Source organism: Anastrepha obliqua, chromosome 6, assembly GCF_027943255.1.
Source record: "Anastrepha obliqua isolate idAnaObli1 chromosome 6, idAnaObli1_1.0, whole genome shotgun sequence".
Taxonomy (NCBI): domain Eukaryota; kingdom Metazoa; phylum Arthropoda; class Insecta; order Diptera; family Tephritidae; genus Anastrepha; species Anastrepha obliqua.
In genome coordinates this window covers 73,522,206-73,544,103 of record NC_072897.1, presented here as the reverse complement: position 1 = coordinate 73,544,103, position 21,898 = coordinate 73,522,206, and the positions used below count along the sequence as shown (strand labels likewise).

Here is a 21,898-nt window from a genome sequence, read left to right as displayed (position 1 = left end):
TGTTGCTGTTGTTTCGAACTGGAACTTAAATATAGGAGATGGTACAGTGCCGACAATGGGCTTTTACTTTGGGACTATTGGTTGAAGTCCCAACTACTGTCTATTCGGTTGACATTTGCGGTATCTGCGATGACATTTGCGACGCCATTCGGGATATTGCAGTAATTATAACATTCATGTCTGTACCTGATGATGATCCATTTTGGTCGATGATTCCTCAGCTTCTAGCTGGAACACATATCCGCACAGATTGTTGCCCTCTGCCTCCATATCCTCGCATAGCTGTGTTTGTAATTCTGCTTTGTTTACAAAAATTTGCAACCCACGCTAATCCAACTCCTTCTTAAGTTGCTGAATCTTAACTTCACTCAGCTTTGACATTTCTACGATCCTGTTCCGTGGGACTTTATTCAACAATCGCACTTTTGACATCAATTGTTACGAATTTTTCATGTTTTTATTACAAAATGTCTGGCAATAATTCCTCTGAGTTTGATCACTGGATTGCTAAATAAAAGGCAAAAATTGATGGCAACACAGCTTCCCTGGTTTATTGAATCCCTTCATTATTTTACAATACTTTTCATTTACATGTTCACACGCTTATTTTGAGACTGAATACCTTATACGCGTGCACCTCTGCCAATATAATATATATGTTGATATAAACGTAGCGACGAACTAAATAAAAATAACTTTTATTTTTTCTTGTGATTTGAACCAAGGATTTTGGATCGGAAGCTCACATTGCTAGTCGCTCGGCTACCGCGCCATGCTGTCGTCGCTGGCCTGAAAGTTATTTAGTTACGAAGCGTTATATTATATGTTGATATAAATATTATATGTTGATATAAATAATTTTTGTGAGCGTGTAATTCTCAAAAGGTTTATTAGAAAATCTATTGACTAGGTAGTGTGGTATCTGTTCTTATCAGCTTAACATCTGATAGATCCTCCATCGGAGGACAACAAATGTTAAACTGATTTTTGGAAATGGGCGGAGTGTTTTAGGGACTTGCTCTCCACCTCTGCCACGGGTTGGCCCGGTATTGCAGTACCGCCGTGATTTCGGCCTTGAATAAATACAAGAAGAAATATACTAATACATTTAGCTTTGGTGGGAAGAGGCATAAATTTTTATATGAATACAAGTAGACGAAAATGGAATTTTTTTTTTTTTTTTGAAATTTGCATTGTAGGACATTTCTGATTATTTATTGAAAACAGTTTTTTTGGTTTAGATACTGAAAGTCAGTTTAAGTGAATCGGTATAAATATTTCGTACATTAATTTTTGTGAGCGTGTAATTCTCAAAAGGTTTATTAGAAAATCTATTGACTAGGTAGTGTGGTATCTGTTTTTATCAGCTTAACATCTGTTAGATCCTCCATCGGAGGACAACAAATGTTAAACTGATTTTTGGAAATGGGCGGAGTGTTTTAGGGGCTTGCTCTCCACCTCTGCCACGGGTTGGCCCGGTATTGCAGTACCGCCGTGATTTCGGCCTTGAATAAATACAAGAAGAAATATACTAATACATTTAGCTTTGGTGGGAAGAGACATACATTTTTATATGAATACAAGTAGACGAAAATGGAATTTTTTTTTTTTTTTTGAAATTTGCATTGTAGGACATTTCTGATTATTTATTGAAAACAGTTTTTTGGCTTAGATACTGAAAGTCAGTTTAAGTGAATCGGTATAAATATTTCGTACATTAATTTTTGTGAGCGTGTAATTCTCAAAAGGTTTATTAGAAAATCTATTGACTAAGTAGTGTGGTATCTGTTTTTATCAGCTTAACATCTGATAGATCCTCCATCGGAGGACAACAAATGTTAAACTGATTTTTGGAAATGGGCGGAGTGTTTTAGGGGCTTGCTCTCCACCTCTGCCACGGGTTGGCGCGGTATTGCAGTACCGCTGGGATTTCGGCCTTGAATAAATACAAGAAGAAATATACTAATACATTTAGCTTTGGTGGGAAGAGACATAAATTTTTATATGAATACAAGTAGACGAAAATGGAATTTTTTTTTTTAATTTGCATTGCAGGACATTTCTGATTATTTATTGAAAACAGTTTTTTTTTATTAAAATTGATTATAGAAGAAAATTGAATTTTTTCCAAGGTGAATTCATACACTAAGCTAAGTAAAACGTTTCGTAATTCAATTTTATGTTGACATCCAAATGTACACGGCGGAAGAAAAAAATAACAAATCAGCTGTGTTATTGATACCACCTCCAAAAGATTCGCCTTGATTTTTCATATAAAAATTATAAATATCATCACTTGTGACAACTGTACCCAGTCGGTCGACAGTGTGTGAATCATCTTTAAATTCTGCAAGAATACCCTAACCTGCGCAGCGCACAGTAAAATCGACACAAAGCTGAGCGCAGAGCACAATCGTACAAACACACTAACGTACATACATACATATATACGCTCGAATACATTTTCTTACTGTGCTCAGCCAAGGCTGGTAGTCATGCACTGTGGCGATATGAACGCACAAATGCACATACACAGGCACGAACATGAAATCAAACAGCTCGCCGTGTTTAAGTGAATCGGTATAAATATTTCGTACATTAATTTTTGTGAGCGTGTAATTCTCAAAAGGTTTATTAGAAAATGTAATGACAAGGTAGTTTGTTGGTTGTGTATGGTTATCGCTTCTCGGCCTTATGGCTAAGATCAAAGTGATCAAATGGGCGGAGTGTTTTAGGAGCTTGCTCCACCTCTGCCACGGGTTGGCCCGGTATTGCAGTACCGCCGTGATTTCGGCTTTCAATAAATACAAGAAGAAATATACAAATACGTTTAACTTTGGTGGGAAGAGACATAAATTTTTATATGAATACAAGTAGACGAAAATGGAAGAAATTTGTAAATCTGTTTCTTCGGTCCGTTTGGGTATTTTTTTTGACAACATCGAAACCAAAGCATTTGTATCATATTTTATCTATCATAAGCCACTCGTACATTTGTTGAAATTGAAAACATTGAGGATGAATAATGATAAAATGAAGAAAATAAAATATGAACTTTATAGCAATAATATAATGAACCTATAATTATCCCGCTCCTAATGCTGCTTTCGTCGTATTCTCTCTCAGTTTGTTTTACGGAAGGTTTCACTTCTATCGAGTCTAACCGTTAGACTGGTATTTTTTTTATTTTTCGCTTGTCATTTGTAAACTTCATTAGTATACATTTCATCATGGAACGCTACACACTTGAGCAACGATTGCAAATCGTGCAATTTTTTTATGAAAATAATCGTTCTGTTGCTGCTACTTTAAGAGCATTACGGCCATTTTACGGTCCATTTAACAAGCCGTCCCGTTTTGGGGTTATGTGAAGTCATTGGTCTACAGTAACAAGCCGGCGACGATTTGTGAGCTCAGAGCCAATATTGAACGCGAAATTGCTGGAATTTCGGCCGATTTATGCAAAAGAGTGGTCGAAAATTGGGTTCAACGATTGGACTTCGTAAAACGTGCACGCGGTGGTCATGCAAAAGAAATCGAATTTCATACTTAAATGTATATGTTCAAGGTTGGTTGGTTGGGGAACCTGTTATACCTATAGGGCGCGTCCCCAGGTGGTGGATAGGGGAACGCCTCCCAGATATGGAAGGTAGGAGAGTAGGTCTCCCGCGAACCACACAGGTCGAAGACGTAAACTTCGTTAAAAAAACTCCCTCAACCCAAGGTGTAACGCGACCCGTGCCTATTGGGTGGGTTTGGCAGCCGGGGGATAAAATTAGGCTGTCTTTTATCGGAGCCCTCCTGACACCAGGCCGCCTCAGGTTGTAACGGTGGCCTTACCATGGTATGGGGCGCTGCCATGGCGGACTGTTTATTTCCCCTAAATCCTCATTGGTCACCGCACATGGCGACATGTGCAGCCTTCTGGAAGGGCAGGTGACCGTACGAAACAGAATGAACAAACAAAATAAACAAAAAAATTCGGATAAGATTACAAAGAAGACGGACAAACCGACGGACACAGACCCAAAAGGAACGGTTAAACGGACGCACCCATTGACACAACAGTTGGACAAATGGACAACTCGGACCGACACCAACGAACTGAGGAAGTTGGGAACTTCCTCAGAGGACGAACTCTTGGCCTCCAGCCAAGAGACGGTTGATGGCAAAGCTGTGGGCCACAGCACGCCATCAACCACTAATCAACCATCCACATCCGCTGATGCCAAGGGGCAAAAGCGCCAAAACGCTAAAAAAGGCCCGTCCAGGTACAAGCTCTACCAGAGGTCTCTGACTATTCTCGGAAGAATAAGAAAAAATGAGGCTGAAGGGAAAGCTCATCCAAAGGACGCGGTCGATAAGGCAAGGTGCCAAAAGGTGGTCGATGAGTACCTGGCGTTCCAGGCCACCCAGAAGGCAGAAGCCGTGAAACGCAATCGTTCGCAGGACGAAAGCGACAAACCAACGAAGAAGCCAAAAGTGTGGGTTCACACAGCTTCAATACCAAAACCAACCAAACGCTCATTTAATGAGGTGGCACGGGATCACCTGCAAATAGCGTTGGTTGACGAATTAACTAACCGCGGTAAACCTGCATCGGATAAGTGGTCCGAAATCGAGGCACGGCTGTCCCGCATTGTCGTCGATCACGTCATGGCAAACCCGGAGGGTCATGTGCCAGGATTTGATTCAATGGAGGTGATCCGCGGATACAGGGTGATCAAGTGCGACGATCAACTCTCCCTTAACTTCCTGCAAACAGTTGTGGGCAAAATCCAGAGCGACTGGGAAGGTTTGAGGCTCAAACTAATCCCGGCCAGCGAAATCCCTCGACGGCCGAGGGCCCGCATCTGGATTCCAAACATGGAATTTGAAGCTAAACAGCTTATTCCATACCTGCGGGCACACAACCGCACTGTTCCGATGGATGATTGGAGTATCATCAAAGCGGAGGCTCCGCAAAAGAATAGTGTGTCCTTCCTTCTCCAAATATCGGAGGAGAGCATCGAGCCACTGGGGAAAGTGGACAATAAACTTCGGTTCGGCGTCAGGAAAACGCAACTGAAGATATTCCGATCTGCAAATCCGGAGGATGAACAGGACGAGGTTGACGGCGCCAACGAGTTGCTCACATGCATGCAACTTGACGACGCCGCATCCACCAAAAACGATGGCGCTAATGAGCAGCACCCGGAAGTGCAGCTTGACGACGCCGTCAAATTGTAAAGCGACCAGCAGCATGGGTCTCAAGGTTGTCCAAATAAACTTGCAGCACTCGCGGACTGCAACGGACAACCTAACCGTTCTCCTGGCGGAGGAGGACGTCGACATCGCTTTAATCCAGGAACCCTGGGTGCGGAGCACCGAGGTGAAGGGGTTTACCGGGAACAACCACAACCTTTTCTACAAACGGACTGAAGGTAACCCCAGATCTTGTATTGTAGCTAAGAAACATTTGAATATATTTTTAATCCCATCATATTGTTCACAGGATGTGACGGCTGTGGAGGTAGAAGCCGCTGACGGTGTCGGCATCATATTGGCTTCCATCTACATGGCACATGATCGGCCAGCACCACCCGAGGAGGCTCGTCGGCTTGTGCATGAAGCCAGAAACAAGAACCTGCTGCTCGGATGCGATGCCAACGCAAGGCATGCGTTGTGGGGAAGCTCCGAGACAAACGACCGAGGTGAGTCTTTATATAATTTTATTATTAATACTAACTTATCGGTATGTAACAGGGGTAACACTCCCACTTTCACCTTTCCTAGTACGGGGTACTTCAGAGGATGGGAGGAAGTGATTGATGTTACTCTACTGTCTGAAAATAGCTCAGTAAGGGTAGATAATTGGAGGGTATCCAATAAAAGGTCCTTTTCTGATCATAGTTGGATTCTATACGATTTGGATCTTAAGGTAGATCCACCCCTACCGTATCGAAATCCTTTAAGAACCAACTGGAAGAGGTTCAAAAATATAGTAAACAAGAGGATAGGAGAGACTCCTATCCCTCAAATCACTCTCACGGAAAACCTTGAGAGCAGGGTCATAACACTGGAAAAGGCATTTAGTAGGGCCTACAAAACGTCCTGCCCCATAAAATTTAGCAAAAAAACTCACCCTCCTTGGTGGAGCAGTGAGCTCTTAAAACTAAGGGAAAAATCCAGATCAACGTTTAACCTCAGCTACTCGACGGGAAATTGGGAATTGTACAGAGAAAGTCGGAGACAGTACAAGAAGGCAATCAGGGCCGCCAAAAAAGAGAGCTGGAGGGAATTTTGTTCGTCAATCGAATCCACCAGGGATTCTGCTAGGCTCAGCCGTGTTCTTTCCAAAGACCACTCAATGGCTTCTTGGGTCAAGAAACCCGATGGAACTTGGACTGCTACAGCAGAAGAATCGCTAGAGCTTCTGCTAAATACGCATTTTCCGGGATGCAGCGCTTACGAAAGTGAGAGGGGAAATATTAGGCGGAGCCAATATAATCCACAGCATCTTGCAAATGAAATTATTACCAAAGAAGAAGTTGCATGGGCAATCAAATCTTTCTCACCCTTTAAATCTCCGGGGCCAGATGGGATCATTCCAAAGATGTTACAGGAAACCTTGGACTGTATCCTACCATGGCTAGAGGAAATTTTTAAAGCGTGTTTAAACTTAGGCCATATTCCAGATAGCTGGAAACTAGTCAAGGTCGTCTTCATACCAAAAGTAGGTAGAAGAGGACATGAATCAGCGAAGGACTTCAGGCCAATCAGTCTTTCGTCTTTCCTGTTAAAAACTTTTGAAAGACTTTTGGATACGCACCTCAGAAGCTCTTTGGAGAGCTCGGGTTTATCAACTGCACAACACGCATACCTTAAAGGCAAATCTACGGAGACAGCGCTTCACGAGGTAATCGGAACAATAGAGGGCTCTCTAGAGAGCAAACATTATACCATGGCGGCATTCTTGGATATCGAAGGCGCCTTTAACAATGTTAGCACAGATGCCATCCAACGGGCGTTGATAGACCTGGAAGTGGACAGTTGCATCAGTAACTGGATCATCTCCATGCTAGAAACCAGGATCATCAAAGCTAATATGGGTAATATCAACATAACCAAGAAGGTCCACGGAGGCACTCCACAAGGGGGAGTATTATCTCCACTTCTTTGGCTATGTGTGATTAGCAAAATCTTAATAAAACTTGACGGAGGTGGGGTAAAAGTGGTGGCGTACGCTGATGATGTGGTGTTAATGGTGTCAGGACTGTGTCCAAATACGATCAGTGGGATCATCCAAAGGGCGTTAGGCGAGCTTAACTCTTGGGCCACAGGATGTGGGCTAAGTTTAAACCCGCGTAAAACAGAACTTATGCTTTTTACCACCAGATATAAGGTACCAACTTTTACCCTACCAAATATCAACGGACAAACTCTGTCTTTATCAACCAGCGCAAAGTACTTAGGGGTAATTTTGGACTCCAAACTTAGCTGGAAGTTAAAAGTCGAAGAACGGGTAAGGAAAGCAGAAATTGCTTTATATGCCTGTAAGCGTATGCTTGGAAGAAGATGGGGTCTTCAACCTAAGCATACATTATGGCTGTATAAGGCGGTTATACGACCCATTTTATCGCATGGTTCGGTAGTTTGGTGGAAAGCTCTAGGGAGAGAGTACAATACCAAACTACTCGGCAGAATACAAAGATCAGCCTGTGCAATAACGGTCGGTGCAATCAGATCATGTCCTAGAGAGGCTCTCAATGCACTGACACACGTTATTCCAATAGACCTACATATAAAGAAGACGGCAACCATGAGTGCATTTAGGTTAAATGAGGCGGGTCGCTGGAAAGGAAAAACTTATGGTCACGCTAGTCTATTATCGCGACAAACTCAGTTAACCTCGGTGAGGACTGACTACATCGTCCCGATGGTAACGTTCAATAGGAATTTTGCCACACTCTTTCCATCTAAAAAAGAATGGAATAAGGGATTCTCTCTAAACAACTTCGATACCACAGTCTATACAGATGGCAGTAAAATGGATTGTGGTGTTGGAGCTGGTATATATTCTCATAGACTTGGAATTGAAAAATCTGTGCGTCTCCCTAATACCAGCAGCGTCTTCCAAGCGGAAGTACTAGCAATTGGGGAAGCCTGTAGGTTACTAATCGCAGATTTCTCTTTTAAGGGCAATATCGCTATTCTTTCGGATAGATAAGCCGCAATCCAGGCGCTGGACGCGACTATAACAACCTCTAAAGTGGTGGAGCAAAGTAGGAATAGCCTCACCAACTTGAGTGAAAACCATAGAGTAACCTTAATTTGGGTGCCGGGACACCGGACACCATGAATAGCGCTCTTGCAGTACCAGTATTCACTCCACTAGGTGCGGTCAAGAACGCAATTTCCCTAAAATACCTTCGAATTGCAGATTGTAGATGGAGAGACCAGACGAAATGCAAAATCAGCAGAACGTTATGGCCAACCTACAACCTCAAGCAATCGTCGACATTAATAAACATGAAACGACGGGACACCTGTAGACTTACGGCAGTCATAACTGGCTTCTGGTCTATCGGAGAACAAGCCGCCAAAATGGGCATCCCTCACAACACATACTGTCACAGTTGTAAACAACCGGAGAAAAAAGAAACAATCTTCCATTTCCTCTGTGAATGCCCTGCCCTATGGAGGGACAGAATGTTAACCCTGGGCAAACCGCTGTTCGAGAGTCTCGAGCAACTGTCTGGCTTAGACGTCAACAACCTAATAAGGTTCCTAAACCGCACAGACTGGATATAGTCCTGCTGCAAATAACTGTTAAACAATTTGGTAACGAGGATGTGGCAACAAAATGGTGCGGAAGCGCTAGTTGGATTCTGGCTGAATCACCACTCTAACCAACCAACCAATATGTTCAAACTCGATAATAATAAAAAAATTAGTCAAAAAAGTCAAATCGTTTGTGTTTTATTCAAAAAAGTTCAAAAGTTGAAGCGTTCTTACTGAAAAACCCTATACTTGTTAGGAAGAAACTCGTTCACTAGTGCGTATGTGTATTTGATTTCTTGTAAGAATGTGATGTGCTGTGACATGTGTACATACATAAGTCAAGGTTATTGGGCATACATGCATATGTACATATGTATGAAAGGAACACAGTAAAAATTTTAGTTTAATATTAATACCAATTTGGTGTTTATATATAACAATTCCAGAAAGTATAAAATTAAAACCATTCCGGTTTCAGAAAAGAGAGAGAGAGAAGTTAATTAAAATATTCTCTTTAAAAAACCAAGAATGAGACTGAATTATATACTTTAAGGGTTTAAAAATAACAAAACAACTTTTAGGCCATCGCCGGCAGCACAGCGCGATAGCCTAGCGGCTAGCAATGTGGGCTTCCGATCGAAAATCCTTGGTTCGAATCACAAAAAAAAAATTTTTTTTATACATTTATTTTATTTTGTTTTATGATATGTTTATGAGGAGATTTTTTTCATGGCAGAAATACACTCGGTGTTTTGCCATTGCCTGCTGATGGGCGACCGCTATTAGAAAAATGTTTTTATTAATTTTGCTTTCACCGAGATTCGAATCAACGACCTCTCTGTGAATTCCGAATGGTAATCACGCACCAACCCATTCGGCTACGGCGGCCGAATACATAAGTGAAATAATAATAATAATACTAATACTTTCTTGGTTTTACTTTAAAGCAAATAATACTAAAGTTCAGAGTACATTAAAATTAATTGAGAGTGAGAAAATTTTTTAATACTTTTTTGGTTTTACTTTTAAACCAATAAATTTTAAATTGAATATAATTGAAACTTAAACTGAAACCAAAATAGCTTGAAACATTAAAGAGAGCATTTTAATGTTTTTATGGTCTTACGTTAAATCTAATAGGTATTAAATTTCAAAAACGCAACGCTCAGCACCAATTAAAGTTTTGTTTTAAACCCATTTTGGAATTAAAATAATTGTAAGAATATTTCATCGTCTTAAAATAAAACTTTTTAGAATTAAAAATCAAATTTAATTCCAAAATTGTATAAATTCAATAGCAACTGGTATTAAATATAAACCATCATTTTTTACTGTGAAGATGATGTTCTTGCGCTTGTGCATTATTGTTTTTCATATACAAATAAGTGTTGATTTATCTATCAAATACCTCCTATTGACATGCACATACAACTTATGTACATATATTGTCATATACCATCATTTATGTACATATAGAGTATACGTTCATTTATGAATGTATTAGACTAAGAGCTGGCGGCCGCGGAGGTACTACGATAACACCTCCGGCTAGAATTTTGAGAAGTGGTTGGGAGAACCATGAAGCAGTGCCATTTGCAAGGATTTTGCTCAAAACCCCTGCAAAAAAGACGTCAGACAACTTAAAGTTGCAAAAAAAAGTTGCTAAAAAAATGTTCGTACCTCCGGCTGAAAGTTTGTAGGCTTACTGTTTGAAGGTCACAAATGCTGTATATAAATCGTCAGACGTCTAGATTGCTGCAAAAGTAGTGTCAGACGACCCCAAATTTGTAAATTTTTTTCGAAAAATTTTTTTTTTTTACCTCCGTCTGACGTTCTCACATATTATAGTGGGCACTATTTTAAGTGTATATTTAAATAATCAGACGGAAATACCGCTGCTAAGTCATCCTACAATATCCGTGAAGCTCCGGTCTGCCTGAATTTTTTTTTTTTCGGAATTTATTTTTGTTACCTCCGTCTGACATTTTTACATACTATTGCAAAAAGCATTTCAAGTACACACAATTGTCAGACGAAAATACAATTGCAAAATACCTCTGCGATATCGCGAACTTCCAGTCCAGATTGCTTAATACAGTTTCATCATTTATTTAACTTATTGAAATACTTTGTTGAGTTACTATACGCAATAAAAGAATATCAATTGAAGGGAAATTTTTACTCATGTGTCGTACATATAAAAAGTAAAAGATTCTTCGTCTGAATAAAATAAAAATGTTGATTTCGGTGTATTGTAGAGAATTATTATTGAATAGTTTTCAAGCGAATATCACTTTAAATCAAAGAGCGTATTTGTACTACTGAAGTCAAAGAAATGTACTTGTATTATCACTTATTAAAATGAGTGTAGTTGATGTAGTTGTTTTAATTTCTAAAAGTAAACGGGGTTATTGATTATTAAATAAATTCCGTGCATTTGTTTTTGTGCGCTTAGTAAGTTTGTTTAAGAAAAAAAAAATATTATGACTAAGTACTTGACACAAAAAAAAAATAATTTCATCCCAATCTTATTTCGCTATTATATGTAACTTCCACGTATGGCTGTTCTAATTCCTCTGCTATCTTCTGACATTGTACTAATGTCTCATGCACCACTTCCCATTTAGTTGGCGATAGATTTATTGGCGTTAAGTATGAAATTTTTTGTGTGGAGCTGTTGTCGTTGAATAATTTAGTATTGTAGCCAACCCACATTGGCGTTTTTGGAATCTCGACGCAATGAGACAGCATCCAAATTGTGTCAAGAGATCGTATGATGTTCAGGTTCTTTGGAATAGAGTCACGGCGCTCATCCTCAAGTGATAGTAATGTTTCGACTACTTTCGGCTTCTTATAATACGGCTCTAAATCATGAGTTACATTGTCAAACGTTCTTCTCCTTTTCCTAGCTGATTCCATTGATATAACTGCAGATTGAAGAGCAGTAACCGTTTCACTTGCTGTAGATGTACTGGGGCTGGGCTCTATATCAGGCATTTGCTGATCGGTTGTTGGAGACGGGATACTCTGATAAATTATACCGACGGTATCATGGAGGGTATCTTTTCTCGTGTGAGTGTCGACAAATCTATCATAATTGTCGAATGCGATGCCTGTGGATAAGTTCCCACTTTTCACAACATCAACAGGGCACAAACTATCACGATTTGTCGACGAGTACGTCAGTTCAGTTTCCATTTCTTCTATAACGTTATAACTGCAGCAGTGACCATATTTATTTAAAATATCAACAACTTTTCTGCAACTTGTTAAACTTTTCATTGCCATGCCAAGGGCTAAATGCTTTGAAGTCTTGATTCTCCCTTTAGTGATAGCATTGATGACATCATAGCTGATAGATTGGATTTTTCGTTGACAATCTTCATTTTGTCGCCGACGTGAACGAGTTCCTTCAATCATTGTCAAAAAAAAAATATTCAAATCTGGGGGGATAGAACATTCGCCAGAGATTATATGCTTCACATTCAATTTCGTTGGTAATGTTCTTTTTTCGATGTTCAATACTTAGTCCAGTCAAAAGAGACGAAAAAAATAGCCAACTTCGTAATTTTAGGAGTATGCGAGTTTATGGTTTTATTATGTAAAACCCATCACTGTGAACTTAAATTTGAGTTTTCGGTGTCGGGGGTTGTGTCCCGCGGCCGCCATCTTGGAAATAAGGGTGCAACTGGTTTTTTGCGATTATCTCGTGAATTTCGAAAGTTACGAAAATTTTGTAATAAATACTTTTTTGTAGATAATAATATTATCTACAACTTTCATTCAAAACGTTTTATTGTAAAATTAATAATAAAAAAGTTATAAACAAAATTACGCGAAAAATTAAGGGATGCATTGTTTTAAAGCGTAATAACTTTTTTTTATTGATTTTATGGAAAATATACATCAGAGCATTTTTATAGAGCATTCTTTTGTGAACATTTTTGTCTAAAAGTTTTTTCCGCTATCTTTATTTAGTCGTATGATTTTGAGCTGCTAAGCGGAGCAACCAATACATTAGCGAAGCGCGTACATGATTATACAGGCCGACAAAATTTAACCAACATTCAGACCCAGAAACCAGACTATATATTTCCAAAGGTTTATGATGCGCTAAATCCAAATCTGGCCTCAGAATTGCTCTATCAGCTCTGGTTTTCGAGATATCCTAACCTAAAAGTGCAAAAAACACCATTTTTGCCCATATTTGAGGTTATGTAGCCTTGCAGATGTTTTCTTTCACCAAAATTAAAGGATGGCATCTTTAAATACAATCCTTCTTTTTTCAAATGGCGTTTTGTTTGCTCAAATACCATTTTTTTTTCGCAGAGATATCGCATTTTGAAATTTTCATGTTTCGAAATTTTCCTACACCTGAAAATCGATTAAGATAACATAGACATGATATATGTAGTCGCTTACTAATTTTCTTGGGTTTGAGGGCCTGAAATATATGGATTAATAGTATGTAAATTTGGAGTTTGTGGGAAAGCCTGCTCGCGGTATGATAGGGGTGGTTTCTAGGGGTTAGGGCTGTGTGTGACTCGGTACCCAAAGGTTAGATAGTGTAGGGACAGAGAATGTTAATGCAATGAGAAGGTGCAAATGTTACTGTAAGCTTTTTTAGTACAATTGAGATCTGAAAGATTTGTAATAAGGTCATTTAGCACACCGAGTTTATAGACACCTCACTGACTTTTGCCCACACAAAAATTAGAAACACCACACATCTTTCACCTCAACACACAACACATTTCTCACCTCGACATTAAACCAATTAAATTTGTACTATTTTCGTATTTTTGAAATACTAAGCGAATACGTAAAATTTATTACATAATTTTTTTTTTCAATTACATTAAAAAAAAAAAAAACGATTTTAAAAAATAAAATTTATAAAAAAAAGTTTGCACCGGGAATTGAACTCGAGTCTAACATGTGGCGTGGAAAAATAGGCGGTGCGTTTATTTCTTCGACTGCTTATTTTTTGACCATTTTGTTACTTTTGAAATGATAAGCGGATACATAAAATTTATTACAAATTTTTTTACGATTACATTAAAAAAATAAAAATTAAAAACGAAAAAAAAAAATTCCACCGAGAATTGATGGCGAGTCACGTGGGGAGGATAAATACATTAAACTAATTAAATTTTTACTATTTTCGTATTTTTGAAATAATAAGCGAATACGTAAAATTTATTACATAATTTTTTTTTCAATTACATTAAAAAAAAAACGATTTAAAAAAAAAAAATGTATAAGAAAAAGTTTGCGCCGGGAATTGAACTCGAGTCTAACATGTGGCGAGGAAAAATAGGCGGTGCATTTATTTCTTCGACTGCTTATTTTTTTACCATTTTGTTACTTTTGAAATGATAAGCGGATACATAAAATTTATTAAAATTTTTTTACGATTACACACATTTAAAAAAAAAAAAAAATTGGCGCCGAGAATTGATGCCGAGTCACATGGGGAGGATAAATACGCAGTGCGTTTATTTCTGCGCCTGCGTTGTGAACTAGAGGTGCCAAACTATCGATGGCACTATCGTCACCATCGATGGTAGGGCGTTATCGAGCTACTGAACTATCGATGGTTCAAAGTCTCGATAGTGGACGATAGTATCGTCAAAAGAGCGATTTACACATCACCAAGCGAATATTCGCGCTTTTTTTATTTGTGGCGTCGCTTGTGTACAAATATTAAAAAGTGTAAAGTTGTAAAGTGTTTAAAATAACAATTCGTAAAAATCTTATATATAAAATTCTCGTGTCACGGTGTTCGAACTTGAACTCCTCCGAAACGGCTCGACCGATTTTTGTGATCCTTAGCGTGATTGTCGGCCAGGGTGGAGAATCGGCCAACATCTATTTTTCATCCCCCTAAATGTTAAGGGTAGTCCACCCCTATGTGGGCCCGGGTAACCTTCGGATGTGTATGTACAATATGGGTATCAAATGGAAGCTGTTGGTGAATGCTTTAGTTCAGAGTATTTTTCATGCCGCTCCGTGACTAGGGTCTCGAGATAGAGACCAAAACATGGAGCCTAGAATGTGTTTGTACAATATGGATATCAAACTGAAGCTGTTGGTGAATGCTTTAGTTCAGAGTATTTTTCATGCCGCTCCGTGACTAGGGTCCCGAGATTGAGAGCAACACGTGGACCCTAGAATGTGTTTGTACAATATGGATATCAATTGAAAGCTGTTGGTGAATGCTTTAGTACAGAGTATTTCTCATGCCGCTTCGTGACTGGGGTCTCGAGATATAGGTCAAAACGTGGGCCCGGGTAACCTTCGGATGTGTATATACAATATGGGTATCAAATGGAAGCTGTTGGTGAATGCTTTAGTTCAGAGTATTTTTCGTGCCGCTCCGTAACTAGGGTCTCCAGATAGAGACCAAAACGTGGACCCTAGAATGTGTTTGTACAATATGGATATCAAATGGAAGCTGTTGGTGAATGCTTTAGTTCAGAGTATTTTTCGTGCAGCTCCGTGACTAGGGTCTCCAGATAGAGACCAAAACGTGGACCCTAGAATGTGTTTGTACAATATGGATATCAAATGGAAGCTGTTGGTGAATGCTTTAGTTCAGAGTATTTTTCGTGCCGCTCCGTGACTAGGGTCTCCAGATAGAGACCAAAACGTGGACCCCAGAATGTGTTTGTACAATATGGATAGCAAATTGAAGCTGTTGGTGAATGCTTTAGTACAGAGTATTTTTCATGCCGCCCCGTGACTAGGGCCTCGAGATATAGGTCAAAACGTGGGCCCGGGTAACCTTCGGATGCGTATGTACAATAGGGTATCAAATGGAAGCTGTTGGTGAATGCTTTAGTTCAGAGTATTTTCAATGCCGCTCCGTGACTAAGGTCTCGAGATAGAAAGCAACACGTGGACCCTAGAATGTGTTTGTACAATATGGATATCAAATGGAAGCTGTTGGTGAATGCTTTAGTTCAGAGTATTTTTCGTGCAGCTCCGTGACTAGGGTCTCCAGATAGAGACCAAAACGTGGACCCTAGAATGTGTTTGTACAATATGGATATCAAATGGAAGCTGTTGGTGAATGCTTTAGTTCAGAGTATTTTTCGTGCCGCTCCGTGACTAGGGTCTCCAGATAGAGACCAAAACGTGGACCCCAGAATGTGTTTGTACAATATGGATAGCAAATTGAAGCTGTTGGTGAATGCTTTAGTACAGAGTATTTTTCATGCCGCCCCGTGACTAGGGTCTCGAGATATAGGTCAAAACGTGGGCCTGGGTAACCTTCGGATGTGTATGTACAATATAGGTATCAAATGGAAGCTGTTAGTGAATGCTTTAGTTCAGAGTATTTTTCGTGCCGCTCCGTGACTGGGGTCTCGAGATAGAGACAAAAACGTGGTATGAATAAAGAAATAAATAATGTGAGAATAAAGACATACATAATATGAAAACCATATCTTTTCTGTTCTAAACCATATCTATTCTATTTAAGTGTGCCCAGCGAAGCGGGCCGGGTTCGCTAGTATTATATATAAACTAGCAAACCCGGCCCGCTTCGCTGGGCACACTTAAATAGAATAGATATGGTTTAGAACAGAAAAGATATGGTTTTCATATTATGTATGTCTTTATTCTCACATTATTTATTTCTTTATTCATACCACGTTTTTGTCTCTATCTCGAGACCCCAGTCACGGAGCGGCACGAAAAATACTCTGAACTAAAGCATTCACTAACAGCTTCCATTTGATACCTATATTGTACATACACATCCGAAGGTTACCCAGGCCCACGTTTTGACCTATATCTCGAGACCCTAGTCACGGGGCGGCATGAAAAATACTCTGTACTAAAGCATTCACCAACAGCTTTCAATTGATATCCATATTGTACAAACACATTCTAGGGTCCACGTGTTGCTCTCAATCTCGGGACCCTAGTCACGGAGCGGCATGAAAAATACTCTGAACTAAAGCATTCACCAACAGCTTCCATTTGATACCCATATTGTACATACACATCCGAAGGTTACCCGGGCCCACATAGGGGTGGACTACCCTTAACATTTAGGGGGATGAAAAATAGATGTTGGCCGATTCTCCACCCTGGCCGACAATCACGCTAAGGATCACAAAAATCGGTCGAGCCGTTTCGGAGGAGTTCAAGTTCGAACACCGTGACACGAGAATTTTATATATAAGATGGATCGCTTTCTTAAACGAGGTAATACATTTTTCAAATAATTAGTAAGAATGCTTAGAACACTTTTGTCTAATTTTAGGACGCAGTTTTGCTGCAGCAAGTTGCGATTGCAACAGCAGCGACAGCGAAAAAAATTTTGTGTTGGAGAAGCCTGCACAAAAAAGAAAAGTAAAATTTCGGATAGGCGAACACGGCTTAAGAAGAATATGAACGTTTTGTTGTTTTTAAACAAAAATCTTTCGCTATAATAAATAAATCATATTATAGTTTTCAAGTTTTAGCTTTTAACTCTTTTATAAGGCTTTTGTATTTTTAAATAGCTTTTCCTTTAAAATGTAATTTCATAAAATGTAAGCAATGTTCCTTAAACTTATAAGTTCAATATTTTGGCAGAAAATACCCATAGCCTGTACTCTTACTCTTTTTTTCCAAATGTAAATCACTCACACTTGTGAAAATATATAGTGGTTTTAAAGTGTTCGTTATGAATTAAAATAAAATTCAAATTATTTGTTTTTTCTTACAAATTTCAATGATTTTCAATCACTGTTTTTTATTGCGACTATCGAGCACTATCGATGGTACTATCGATGGTTTGAAAATTACTATCGTCCACAATCGATGGCGCCCACCATCGATAGTTTGGCACCTCTATTGTGAACCAAGGTTTTGTGCATGCGCGCGACGCGAATTAATTTTAATAAAGTTCTGAAAGTAATTCATGAAGTTTTTCATTACACACATATGCACATAAATGAACGTATACTTAATATGTAAATAAATGATGGTATATGAAATATACATAAGTACATAATATGTATGTACATGTCAATAAGAGGTATTTGCATTAAGAAGAAAAAAAACGGTTTAAGATAAATCAACACTTATTTTATATTGTACATATGTCAATTTATAGTTTATGTATTCGACAGCATTTACATACATATGTGGGTATGTACATTTGTATATGAAAAACAATAATGCACAAGCGCAAGAACATCATCTTCCTTTCATACATATGTACATATGCATGTATGCCCAAATAACCTTGACTTATGTATGTACACAAGGCACAGCACATCACATTCTTACAAGACAAATACACATACGCACTAGCGAGTTTCTTCCTAACAAGTGCAAAAACAATTCTGCTCTATGTATGTATTATGTCCTAGCATATATACATACATATATACCTACTTGCCTTCTAAACTTCCTACAAAATAATTGTATTCATATGTTACTACATCCATGCACGTTCATACATTCATGCATACAAATATGCGCGAGCACAGCGCTCCCTTCTTGCTTCCGTGTACTTTTGTCTTTCACCAGTCGATATTCCTAATATTGTACTTACAAAAACACGATATGTACTTTGATAGACGCAAAAGCAACAGCAAGCGCAACGCCATGGCCGCTTTGCCACCGCACATTCTAAAATGTTCTAGAACACAACAAAAACACATACCTCACATGCGCATGTCGCCCAAAGCTAAAATCTAAGCCTAGCGACTACAAAAACAAAATACATTCGTAGACGCAGTCGCAGCGGCCATGATTCTATCAGCGACTGCGCTGAACAATTTAGAAGAAAAACAAAAAGTTCATTCATAAGTTAGAGCTCATATTTCAATTTCATTCATAAAACGAGCCGCCCATATGCCAATTTTCGCGACCGTTCGAAAATAGTCAATATTGGAATATTTCGCGTGGAATTATTTGCCAATATTTGATAAATCTTAAATTTTTGTCATGTCGAGTGGCCGCGGCTCCGTATGTATGTATGCACCCTTATATGTATGTAAATATGTCTTCTAACTGTGCGACAGTCGCGGGTTAATGCGACTTCCAGCGAATCACACATTGCTGTCCGCAAAGCCGCATATATGTACCTTATGATCAGAAAGTACCGGGAATGTTTAAATTAAACAAAACAGAGTTAAATTTAAGGCAAATTTATATTATCTTCTTCAAAATATGACCCGTCTGAAGCAACACACATGTGCCAACGTTTAACCCAGTCTTCCAAACACCCCCGGCAGACCGACATGGCCTTCAGTTCCTTCGTCGTATTCTCTGTGATCAGTGCGATGGCGCGTTACCATCATGCAAAATCCAAGAATGGTTTGCTCATATTTTCGGCCGTTTGCAACATACAGCATCTCTCAAAGGCTTCAAAACGGATAAATAATATTCTTTATTGACTGTCTGGCCCAATGGAAGGTACTCATGGTGGACTATGCCTTGGCAATCGAAGAAAACAGTCAACATCACCTTCCCGGTTCTTTTTGCTCATATGGGATATGTCCCATCTTTTCACTGACGGACAAGAAGACGGTCGAAGTTGTTGTTTTTTATATGCATACATTTTGCGTTCGTTGAAGGTTTGTATATATTTATATACATATGCGTGTATGCGCGTTTGGCTTTCTGGATGCATCCATGGATATTAGAATATTTTCTCATCAATATGTGTATGTAAGTAGTTCAGATTTGACTGAAGACATTAAATACATACATACATATATGAATGCATATTCATATGCATTGCCTTTATGGCTGTTTTACATATAAATCAATTCAAAAGAAGTATGAATAATTTTATATAGAAAATAAATTTATAAAAAACAGGTATTAGAAAAGCTGAATACACTATTTTAAATCAATTCTAATTAAATCAAATATAAAAAACGAAATAAAAATATCGAACAAAGAGAAGTACCTAAGGGACTTGAACCTGAGTCAAATATGGGACAATGTACTGCATATACGACACGTCTTTCACGATTGCACTATACTATAATTACTAATGAAGTTTTCTAAATCACTCATTTATTCGATTCGCAGTTTCATATGCACATATTCTGCGTTAGTTGAAAGTTTGTATGCGTAATTATATGAATATGCATGTGTGTATGCGCGTTTGGCTTTCTGGACGGATATTAGAATGATATTTTCTCATCAATATAATTTGGATTTGATGAAATAGATTATAGATATATGTACATATTTTCTGTTTTGATTGATTTATATAAAAGTCAGGTCATATCCAGTATGAACTATTTTATACCGAAAAGAAATTTCCATTTATAAAATACAAAAAAAAAACAGTATTTTAAAGAAATTTTAATTAAAATAAACTCAAAAATTTTACCAAACTTTCCTGGTTTGAATTGTAAAAAAAAAAATGTGTAAGAAAAAAAAATGTCTTCAGGACTTGAACCTGAATTATATACGTGCCAAAAAACAAAACGAATAATTCCGACGACTTTAGCTTCTGCACCACAAACTAACTGCCGCGCGGCCTTCTTAATCGTAAATTTATTCGCTTCGATTTCCTTAGTAGTGTGCCGAAAAATCTTATGAACGTCCTCAGTAGTATGGTAAACGCAGAAAATATCTGAATTCTTGGCCTAGCGTGGTAAGTAAATATAGAAACCCTCCACTCGCGTGGTAAATATCTGCAATTCCGACTTCTTCAGGAAAGTTGAATTTGAAATGACCTTATTATGAATCTATAAATTAGAACTCGAAAAAAGCTCTTTTAACATTTGCTCCTTCTCATTGCATTAACATTCTCTGGTAGGGATGTGGTGAGTCAGGACACTTATGGCAGAGAATGTTAATGCAATGAGAAGGAGCAAATGTTAAAAGAGCTTTTTTCGAGTTCTAATTTATAGATTCATAATAAGGTCATTTCAAATTCAACTTTCCTGAAGAGGTCGGAATTGCAGATATTTACCACGCGAGTGACGCGAGTGGAGGGTTTCTATATTTACTTACCACGCTAGGCCAAGAATTCAGATATTTTCTGCGTTTACCATACTACTGAGGACGTTCATAAGATTTTTCGGCACACTACTAAGGAAATCGAAGCGAATAAATTTGCGATTAATAAGGCCGCGCGGTAGTTAGTTTGTGGTGCAGAAGCTAAAGTCGGCGGAATTATTCGTTTTGTGTTTTTGCACGTATTTAATTCAGGTTCAAGTCCTGAAGTCATATTTTTTTTCTTGCACATTTTTTTTTTTACAATTCAAACCAGGAAAGTTTGGTAAAATTGTTGAGTTTATTTTAATTAAAATTTCTTTAAAATACTGTTTTTTGTATTTTATAAATGGAAATTTCTTTTCGGTATAAAATAGTTCATACTGGATATGACCTGATTTTTATATAAATCAATCAAAACAGAAAATATGTACATATGTCTATAATCTATTTCATCAAATCCAAATTATATTGATGAGAAAATATCATTCTAATATCCGTCCAGAAAGCCAAACGCGCATACACAGATGCATATGCATATAATTACGCATACAAACTTTCAACTAACGCAGAATATGTACATATAAAACTGCGAATCGAATAAATGAGTGATTTAGAAAAGATCATTAATAATTGTAGATTAGCGCAATCGTGAAAGACGTGTCGTATATGCAGTACGTAGTCTCATGTTTGACTCAGGTTCAAATCCTGTGCACAGTTTTTTATTCGATATTTTTATTTCATTTTTTATATTTGGTTTAATTGAAATTGATTTAAAATAGTGTATTCAGGTTTTTCTAATACCAGTTATTTAGAAATTTATTTTCTATATAACATTATTCATTTGAATTGATTTATATGTAAAACAGCCATAAAGTCAATCATATGAATATGCATTCCTATATTTAATTTCTTCAGTCAAATCTGAACTACTTACATACACATATTGATGATAAAATATTCTAATATCCATCCAGGAAGCCTAACGCGCATACTCACATATGTGTTTAAATATATGTACAAACTACCACCATTCTAACAAACCCAGAACACAAGCTTCTGCGCACACTTGACACATGGGATATGTATACCCTATGAGCAAAAAGAACCGGGAAGGTGATGTTGACTGCTTCCTTCGATTGCCAAGGCATAGTCCACCATGAGTACCTTC

General features: G+C 38.2%; 3 non-coding genes and 1 pseudogene across 3 annotated transcripts; all 4 read left to right on the top strand.

Annotated features, from left to right (window-relative positions):
- Window positions 1–886: 886 nt before the first annotated feature.
- LOC129250887 (U2 spliceosomal RNA) lies at window positions 887–1,082 on the top strand. Its single transcript, XR_008582833.1, has one exon. It is a non-coding gene; the product is annotated as a U2 spliceosomal RNA (small nuclear RNA).
- Window positions 1,083–1,318: 236 nt separating this feature from the next.
- On the top strand, window positions 1,319–1,514 carry LOC129250921 (U2 spliceosomal RNA). Its single transcript, XR_008582853.1, has one exon. It is a non-coding gene; the product is annotated as a U2 spliceosomal RNA (small nuclear RNA).
- Window positions 1,515–1,748: 234 nt separating this feature from the next.
- Window positions 1,749–1,945, top strand: LOC129250895 (U2 spliceosomal RNA). The gene has a single exon (XR_008582836.1). It is a non-coding gene; the product is annotated as a U2 spliceosomal RNA (small nuclear RNA).
- Window positions 1,946–2,678: 733 nt separating this feature from the next.
- On the top strand, window positions 2,679–2,804 carry LOC129251031 (U2 spliceosomal RNA; annotated as a pseudogene).
- Window positions 2,805–21,898: the final 19,094 nt, after the last annotated feature.